Here is a 10,703-nt window from a genome sequence, read left to right on the forward strand (position 1 = left end):
AGTCATCACCCCGATTCCAACCATGCCATGGACATCACAAGCTAAGTACAACCGAGCAAGAACGTCGTTGTAAAGGCGAGCAAAATTCAGCAAAAATTCTCTTCAACCCGTGGAACGAAAAAATCACGAGCACACAACCCACGAGCATACGCAAGACAAGAAACCACCGAGGCCTGATCAAGTAAGACCCAAGGTCCAGCGCACCGGAACCTTGAAAAAGGTCATCTAAGTCACCCTCAACCAACACCATCAAGTACCAAAGAAGCGCACACCACCTGCAAGCAAAGAAACCGCCACCAGCATACCCGCAAAGATCTATGTGCCGACGCAAGAAAAAAGACCTACGAGGCCAGACCGAGCAAGATCCAAGGTCCAGCGCACCATAACCTTGAAAAAGATCAGCGGGGTCACCACAAACTATCATCACCATATACCAAAAAGACGCACGACTACTGTTCGTAAAAATGTCACTACCAACGTGCCAGCAAAAATGAAAATCCTTACTAAAAACCATGAACAGGCGCGTGAGAAGCCACCACCAAGATCGGACAAGGCAAAACCCAAGGCCCAACTCACTAGAACCTTGAAAAAGGTCAACCTTGTCCCCCTAAAACAAAACCGCAAAACTCCAGCAAGGCACACAAAAGTCGGTCGAAGAAAAGCTTTAGTTAAAGCAAACCATCAACCCTTACTTTTTTACGAATGTAACTATGCACGAAAAGGTCTCGTTTAACGAAAGTGTCAATAAGATCGATACTATGAGTCCACCACCCTTCCGGTGTATCATGACTTGCCATAATGTCTGTCGGAGTGTTACCTTCCCTATAAATATGAGAGACCTTTAAATCTGTATCGTGAAGAAAATTCATAGCCTGATTCCATATAGCCGCAAAATGCCATGGAACTATCTTCGATCTGGTATTAAGGTGATTTACTACATATGTAGAATCTGCCTCCAACCAAATTTTCAACCATCTGCAGCTGTGAGCTAATTCAATAGTTGTAATCACACCAAGAAGTTATGCCTCAAAAGCGAAACCATGGCCTCTGTCCGCATGGAAACATCCCCTAACAAAGCTACGCCAATCTCTAAAAACCCCACCCGCTAAAATTCGGCCCGGCGCCCCCACCGCAACATCAACCGTATTCACATTTGTCCAAGAAAAATCTGGAGGAGACCAATAGACATAGTCGAAAATAGAGGGTGGCATAGCACGCACATGCACCCCAATATTCTGAAGAATGAGATAATCCGTCCAGTTATTGTTAATGTGACCCATCTTCATGTACAGATTATCCGCCTCTTTAAAAGCAATCATGACAGAGGCAAGAAACGAACGGCTATGGTGGTTAACTCCATTGAAATGGCTTTTGTTCCTTGCAGACCATAACATCCAAATAAGGGTAATAGTCCCAAGTTTCTAGAAATTGCCAACTTGAGAACTCAACTCCCTAGATCACGCAAAAACAAGGAAGTCGTGGATGTTGTAAAGAAGACCTTCATTAAGATTGAACCAGCCAAAGAATTCCAACCCAATAGGCTTAACTTTCTTAGAATTCCAAATAATGCGATCAATGTCTTCCAACGCGTCAAGACAAAAATAGCAATAAATCGAAAAAATTAAGCCACGTTTGATAAGAAGATTGAGCGTGGGCAGTCGATCAAGAATGACTCTCCAACAGAGAAGCAAGCGTCTCACATGAATGATTTTTTCCAAAGCCACTTATCCCAACAAACTCTGGTAAAACAGTGACAACGAGCCGCAAAAGCTAAAGCTGACATGATTCTTTATGCACTAAAGGTTTCCAAAATCTAACATCATTCTCTCTACCAATAGGAAGCAATAAAATGTCACAAATGATGTTGGGAAACATGTCCACAAATTTCAAAGAGAAATGCCAAACTCTGTCAAAAAAATACTCAGCCACCAATTGTCAAAGAAAACTGCGCGTAAAGACTGGAATATTGATTCTCTCCGCAATAGAATACCTAACCCAATCATAGGTTTAAGGCAGGGGGATCCAATGTCTCCTTTTCTTTTCCTCATCGTAGCGGAAGGGCTTCACTCACTTATCGAGCGAGCAACTGAAAAGAGCCTCTTAGTTCCGGCTCAACTTGGTAAAGAGAAACTCAAGATCTCTCACCTTCAGTATGCTGATGACACTATTTTTGTGTTGGACGCGGATGACAGGAATGTGCCGACAGTCAAGAATATCCTTTCCTTTTTCCAGTTTCTTTCGGGGCTTGCGGTTAATTATTTCAAAAGCATCCTTGTGGGCTTAGGTGTCGACGATAATAGAATGGAAAGTATGGCGTCTGATCTAAACTGTAAAGTGGGCGTCCTTCCTTTCAAGTACCTTGGTATCAAAGTTGGAGGCCGCCCGAAGAGTGTGGTGGACTGGAGTCACATTGTTGATAAAGTTAAGAAGAAAGTGGAGGGGTGGAAGAATCGAAAATTGTCTCTTGCAGGGAGAATCACCCTGGTTAAAGCTGTTCTTCAGGCCATTCCTATCTACCACATTTCCTTCTCTTTTATTCCAAAAGTCACGGTGAGAGCTTTAAACACTATCTTCGGGAATTTTCTTTGGGGAGGAAAAGTGGGCTCGGGATCGATTGCGTGGGTTAAATGGTATGATTTGTGTTTGGAAAAGAATGAGGGGGGGTTGGGTTTTAGGAATCTTGAATGGTTCAATCAGGCCTTAGTCTTGAAGTGGCTGTGGCGATGTTTGGAGGGGGAGGTTTGCTTTGGGCAAGAGTTGTGAGATCCATCTACGGGGAGTTGGTGTGGGGAGCAGATGGGTCGTGTAATGTGGGGAGAGGTGGGTCGGCAAGAGGATGGTGGCCGAATTTAGTTTTGAAGGGCGGAAGCGGGGATGTGGGATGGTTTCGGGTCAATGTTGAGCGGAAAGTTGGAGATGGGCAAACTACAAAATTTTGGGATCATTGTTGGGCGGGGAGAATTCCACTTAGGTTCGTCTTCCCAAGACTGTACCAGTTATGTGCGAAAAATGTGGCTTTGGTGAGTGAGATGGGAAGGTGGAATAATGGAGGGTGGGAATGGGAGATGAGATGGAGAAGGGAGCTTCGGGATTGTGAAGTTGAGGCGACTAATGCTTTGGTCACTTTCATCTCCGATTTCACCCTTTGTGCAGGCACCGGAGATTGCTGGATGTGGAAAGCAGCCAAAGTCGGGAAGTGCACTACAAAATCTGCATACTTGGCGATCAAAGCTTCAAGGTCTTCTACTCTGTCAGTGGCCAGAAATAACGAGGCGTTGTTGATGATTTGGGACACACTCGCGATTCACAAAGCAAAAGTTGTGGCCTGGAGGATTTTGAGAAGTAGATTACCTTCTTGAGACAATCTCAAGAAGAGGAATGTGCCGATGACCGTGGAGGAAACGGCAACGCCTGTTTTCATTGCTTGGAGACGATCGAGCACGTTTTTCTTAATTGCCCAAAAACTGGTCTGTTGTGGGACAAGGTCCAGAACTGGCTCGGGTGTCGTTCGGTTCGCCCTCTTAGCATCTCCTCTCATTTTGATATGTTTATTAACTTGGGCAGGGGGAAGAGATGTGTGAATTTTCTTAAGGCTTTGTGGATGTGTACTTGTTGGGTGCTGTGGAAAAAAAAGGAACGAATGCCGCTTCGAAGGAAAATGATGGAGAGCTCACACTGCGAGTTCATGATGAGAGCCAAACTTTCTATGTCTATGAACCATACTGCATCCACATGGACGAAGTGCCCAAGAAAGCAAAGGATCTGGGAACGGTAAGTGTTGATATATTTAATACATTTGATACGGATCCTTTTTCTTGGCAGGACCCCGAAAGTTGAAAGGAGGCCTTTTGGCTGGCAAGAGTGGAACAGGGAGCATCTGTTCGTACACTGCTTGTACCAGCCTCCTTGATGAGTTTGCTGTTCTGTCGAGCTAACGACGTTAAAAATAGCGCTTATTGGGAGGCAGCCCAATTTTTGGTTAGTTTGTTCCTTTTTCGTTTGTTTGTTTGTTTGTTTGTTCTCGTGCCCCACAAATCCGTCTCAAACTTATTCTCCTTGGTGGTGAATAAGTTTGGAGGGATGTGTCTTTGTGGGTGCACTGTTTGCTTTGGTTGTTCTTGTTTGTTTTGTCATTGAGTTTCCTTAGTCTTGCTTTGGTGGTTTCTTTGTGATGTACCTTGATGATGATGTGAGTAGTGTAGAGTGTTGTTGGATAATTGTCTTTGTGGGTGCACTGTTTGCTTTGGTTGTTCTTGTTTGTTTTGTCGTTGAGTTTCCTTAGTCTTGCTTTGGTGGTTTCTTTGTGATGTACCTTGATGATGATGTGAGTATTGTATAGTGTTGTTGGATAATTGGCTTATGATGATTTCTGCTTTAAAATTGTGAAATTGCACGCATTTGTGTTGATATTGTTGTGATTGAGCATGATTGAAGAATGATAAGCATGGTCTCTTTTGATGTTGCAATCAATGAAATAAGCTGTGAGATTTGAGCTTTGACTGTCACCATTTTTACAGTCTTATTTCTTATTCTTGAGTGATTGTTCGAGCATGCATGTGTCTCACTAGAACTTGTCTTGGTTTCTCCCTCGAGGTCACATAGTGTGCTTAATAACTTTGAGATGATAGAAGGCCATCTTTGCTAGCCTGTTTATCCCATATTTGTCCTATATCTTGATATGATCCTAGTTCACCCCCTTTGAGCCTTATTTTTCCATATTCTTTGATTTAGCTATGGGTGAGAGCTTGGAGATTATTTGATAGGAGATAATTAGGTTGTGGAGATGAATGATCATGAGTTATGTTTTGTGGTTTAAAAAAAAATCCTAGTACCCTGACTTGTTTGCAAAAAAAAAAAAATAAATAAATAAAATAAAATAAAATAAAAAGAAAAAAAGGAGGTACATAGGATGCATTAGAAAGTCATAATGTCATGAGAAATAATTGATGTGTTGTGGTGGATTATATATTGAAAAATTTGGTTTTGTGGAAGGTGGAGGATAGAATTGAGTAAGAATGCTATAAGGTTGGTGATGGTGTTAATTTGATTCGTATCTTTTAGTCACTTAGCCAAACGTATCCTACCCTACCAAAGAGCCTACATTACAACCCTCAATAAAGACCTTTTTGATCTTGGTTATAGGAGCACACATTGAGTGGTGGAGAGGTGAGACGATTGACAAGCTTATGGTTGAGTACTTGTTTTGCTTGAACTGAGCGTATGCACGTCCATGTTGATTGACACACTTGAGAGTTGAGAGATCTTAAATTCTTTATCTTTTTGGTGAGGATTGCAAGTCATTGAGACCATAATTTGAAGTTTTTCATGAGTGTGATATCTTGATGATAGAAGATACAAATGCATGTTGGTATTTTTGTTGACAAATCTGAAGCCACAATATTATCCACTTTTCTCTGCGCTCTTGTTGATTCATTCTTGGTTCATCTTTGTTTTGTCCGAGGACGGACAATAGTTCAAGTTTGGGGGGTTGATAAACATGTATTTTTACCTCTTGGTGTGTCATATTTGATGTTTAGTTATGAGGATTTTGTGTGTTTGATGGTTTATTTGAGCTTATATTGGTTTATGGTCAAGAACTTGTCACTTGCTTGTTGTTTGAACAAATTTTCAGAAATAATGAAGCAGAATTTGAAAGAATTGGCTGAAATACAAGTTGTAGTTCGTCTCGAGTGGAGTTCGTGAGCGCAAACGGATCGTAAATCGGAGTTCGAACGAGGGAGAAAGAACAAAAAAAAAATTGCTGCGCAAAGCTGTCAGAACCTCGTGGCGCCTCATGCGGGCTGTGCGCGCGGCCGCGCCTCGGGCCGCGTGACAGCACAGTTTTTGAACGATTTTTCTATTATTTCAGCTATTTTTCGATCCTACACGGTTTTTACCTATATTTTGAGACCTAGGGCATATAAATACTCCCCAGAAACATATTGAAAATAACCTTTTATCACCTTTCATCATATTTTACTTTTCCTAAGAGCTGAGAGAGACGGAGAACGGAGCGAGAGTAAGAACTGAAGATTCTCAATTCTACTACGGTTTTTCTTGTGGATGTTTATTTGTTTTATTGAGAATTGTATTCTAGTTCATATGTCTATGTGTGGCTAGAATCCCTTTTTTTCCCAGGGTTTAGGGAGTAAACATGGTTTGAATTTCTGACTGTTTGATTCAATTAATTGGATTGTTATTCCTTTCTATGTTCTTGTTTTAATTGTTTGCTTTATTGATTGGCCACCAATTTAGCATAATCATAGGTTTTAATTTGAGATCGGAAGATGATAATTATTACCTGAACTAAGAACATAGAACACATTTATTTTAATTCTAAAGGGAATTGATAACTGTGAGGGCGTTAATCCTAGGAACTTTTAGGAGTTACATGTTAGAAGTGCGATCCAGGGATGATAGCCTTGCATGTAATCAATGGTTTGTATGCCACGAGAGTGAGTATGGACTAGCTTAGAGATTGCCTTAGGAGTTGTCTTATTAATTGAATTGAACATGTTAGTTAGGAGAATCTGTTGGAACCTTTGCCTTGGGAATTCTTCTCTTATCTGTTTCTCTGTATTTTCACAGCTTGATTTATTTTCTTTCCAGTGTTTATTTATTTATTTAGTTTAAAAACAAAATTCTCATTTTCGTTTGTCCAGATAGAGTAGAATAATTTAGGATAAGAATTGATAATAATTAGTCTCTGTGGAATACGACCTTACTTGCTACTGTACACAATTACACCCGTACACTTGCGGCGTGTTAATAAAATAGCGAACAATAACTATGTGATTCATTGGAAATTAGTTGTGTCTCATGTGAAAACCCTATGTCATGATACATGACAGCAAGGTCTAAACACTCTACAATATATAATTGTTTGTTTGAGAGGACAATCCTTGGGATTAATGAGTCGTTAATTTTCTGGCCAATAATTTAATTAGTTACTAATTATTAATTAATGGCCATATATATACTCCCTCTCATCTTTAATATACTAGTCATTTTAGTGTTTTGCACAATAATTATCGAGAAGTTTGATTGAAAAAAAAGGAATATTATGAAGAGGGAGAGAAAAGGCAAGCGGTAAGCATGAAATAACTAATTAATGACATATGCTAATAAATAAGGTTCATTTTGGTTAATACATCTAAAAACGTCATATAAAATAATACTAATGAAAGTCATCAAAACGATATATTTAGGACGGGAGGGAGTATAATCTACGACCATATATTTTAATCCAACAAAGATCAAAAAATCTTAAACGAAGAGGGTGTTTTGTTAAAACAATCATACAATATAAGGTGGTCTAGTTGGTGAAGTGACACTGTCAGCACTATTTGAAATAATTTTTAATTTTAAAATAATTCTACTCCATGCGTCTTTCTTTATCAATTGCGAAGAAGGAATAACATTAATAATGACAATCCAAGTAGGAGTTTCGACATCATAGAAGGAAAGGTGTGGGGAGTAACATTGAAAAATGAGTTGCACCAACTTGGTATGAATCAATTTATGGATTGATGTAATGAAACCTAAAGCGGGTAGGGTCGGGGAGTTTGACAGTTTTCGACACAAATAATATTCGGACCCTCCGTGAGAAGGGCTGGCGGGGCCCGAATCCACCTCGCTTATCCGGATTCACTTTACCCGACTAGTCGTTACTCACACAACCACGTTTATAGCTTTAAGTTTTCGTCTTCACGCTAAAAATAAATGTCAAATGCCATGTTTCATCTTCCAAGATTGGTTAAACATTTTCTTCTTCTTGGGCAAAGATTGGTTTAACTTTTAAATAAAATAGAAAAATAACAAAAACATATTTTTAGTCCGACTTACTAAATAAACATATTGCTGCTTCAGAATTATTTTTATAAATTTTGATTCTAACCTAATTAATACTTTCTCCCTCCTATCAAATTAGACCTCTATTCTTTTGGGACATCTTATAGTATTATAGTCCACTTTCTTAATTTGAACTATTCTAAAACATTATTTTAGTAAAATAATTAATAGTATTTGTGAGACAATACATGAATCAATAAATATGGACAAAACAAAACAATGCTATATATTTAAGAGAGCATTAAAATATATTTTCTTAATATATATGTGAAAAACAACAGTAAACTATCTTGATAGGGCAGAGGAGTTCTTTTTTTCTTTCTAAATCAAAATTTAATTGGCCTTGAAACTTTTGAAACCGAACAGTGGGCCGTCCTAGTTTTCTACTCTATTAATACTACACAAAAATAATCATAATGAAATATATAGGGAGTACTTTTTTTTGGTTTTACTAATCGAGAACAAACCAACATATAATAGGCAGTACTACTATATCGTTAAAAGAAATAGAAAAACATTGCAGCATATATATATATATATATATATATATATATATATATATATAGGGGGCCGCTCCAATGATACCCCTAATTTTAGTGAGATCTAGGGCACGATCTGGTGCGTTTATTTTATCAATCTTATGGCTGATATTGTATCTGTAGGGTAATTTTTTTTCGCAGGGTTCGAATCCTGGAGGGAGCAGAATATTTTAAATTTTGTTATTCATCAGTATATATTGCATTGTTCATCAGTATATACGGCCCTGTTCATCAGTATATATGTCTTATTCATTACGAATTTTTTAAATTTTATTTTTCATCAGTATATACATCTTGTTCATTAGATATACGTTTTGTTCATTAGTATTATATGTCTTATTCATTGTACTCATGTTACACGAAAAATAGAGGGTCTTACTGGAGCGCGTCCCTATATATATATATATATATATATATAAGTGCCAATCATTTTTATTTTATTTTTTAATGACATTATTTGTTAAGTTTTGAGTCTTATTAGCCAGGTCAGCATTTGTTGCGACCCACAATATTAATTTGTTAGACAGAAGACCGTTATCAATGATTAAAGACATAGGATTCTGGCGAGTGATTATGAGAATAATTGCATTTACAAAAGCCTAATCTACCACAATATTAATATTTTTAACAAGATGCGCACCATTTATCAACCTTAATTTCTTATGACGAAGTAATAGTATATATATTGACCAAACAATAAACCCAGAAAACCAACAAGAAAAAGAAACGAAAAAAAAAAACAAGAAATAACGTGTAAAAGAAGTACAGAACAATTAATGGAAATGAGAATTAATAGCTTTATCAAAACAAAAGAATACAAATCTAAAGATAGAGTGCACTACTTAAAAGCAATCTAATTCCCATTAGGGTAATTTCTTTAAATGTTTTCACTTTTCCACAATTTACACCTTAGCTGTAACCATTAATTCATCTTTTAGATGCTTTAAAGAGTTTGAGAAAGAGGGAGCGAGGTAATTAAATATGTTAGATGCTATGAATCTATGACAATTGTCCGACCTAGTTAAAAAAAAAGGCAAAAACTAAATACTAGTGTGAAAAAGATTACTCCTCCTATTCTTAAAAGAGAATAATATCTCAAAAATTGAAAATTATTAGTTTGAAGACTAGGATCCCCTAGAGTAGGATATACTTGTATAATTATATAGCAGCCAGCAGTTTAGCACCAAGAAAAAAAAAAAAAAAAAAACACGCATTAGAGGTGCACCCACACACAGTCTCTACAAAAGGCAATTTCCGTCTTCAAAAACTCATTTTTTTTCCTTATTTAAATAATTAAAGGTCCAAGTTAGGTATATATTTACAATATTTTTGGGAAAGATTCCTGTTTTAAAATTGTGCACGTTGATGCATAAAAGCAGTCCCATAAAAGAGAGCATTTTTGCGTAGGGAGCCATCAATGATTTTTAGATTTAATCATTAAATTTGATGATTGCATGAGCTTGCTCAGATGCTGGAGTAATGAGTAATCATACACTATTTGGGTTTCTATGATATATTTTGAAGTCAAAGGGTTGTAATTGATAAGGTAATATTTTCAAAATTAGGTGGATTCTTGAAATTGTTTATGATCGATAGAAGATAAACAAATCGAGATGCATAGTAGTATATGATAAATAAATAAAGAAATAGTAAATGTTATACTCGATAAATTAAAAAAATGTGCTAGTTTCTTAGGATTCTTCAATGATGATAGTGGCTAAATTATTGGGCATGAGACATAAGCATGCAGTGTTTAGTCTTAAGAAGTTGGTAAATTCCCATATTCCCTTTTGACTTATGAGTGACAAGCAATAACGAAAAAGGGTGCTACCTCCACAAACCATCCAATGTGAACGTCTTTTTCATTTCTAGTATTAGATATTTGTAGAGTTAAAGTAGGTACAAATTTTATGGAACCAAACTCAATAAATTAGAATTTTTAAGTTATATTTAAAATTAAATAACAAACTTATTAATTATTAACAAACTAATTAATACTAATTAATTTGGGTGGTTCTCATTGTGCGCTCGAGCGCACGGGAGACCATCCCTTCAATGTGTATATTGAGTCAATTCAGTGTACAAGTTTAATTACAAATCACAAATAAAATATAAATTACATATAAGGCCTAAACTTATTGGAACCAGTGTATGTGATGAAGATGATGATGAAGTTGTATATGCTTTTCTGGAAAAGTGCGATCGCATAAAGCGAAAAAGTAATTTTTTCTTGTTGTTTACTTTAATTTTATTTACTTAGTTTTAGCTTAGAACTTTGAATTTTCGAGCTTAACATGTGTTTTTAGTCTTTAA

The sequence above is a fragment of the Salvia miltiorrhiza genome, chromosome 4 (assembly GCF_028751815.1).
Source record: "Salvia miltiorrhiza cultivar Shanhuang (shh) chromosome 4, IMPLAD_Smil_shh, whole genome shotgun sequence".
NCBI lineage: Eukaryota > Viridiplantae > Streptophyta > Magnoliopsida > Lamiales > Lamiaceae > Salvia > Salvia miltiorrhiza.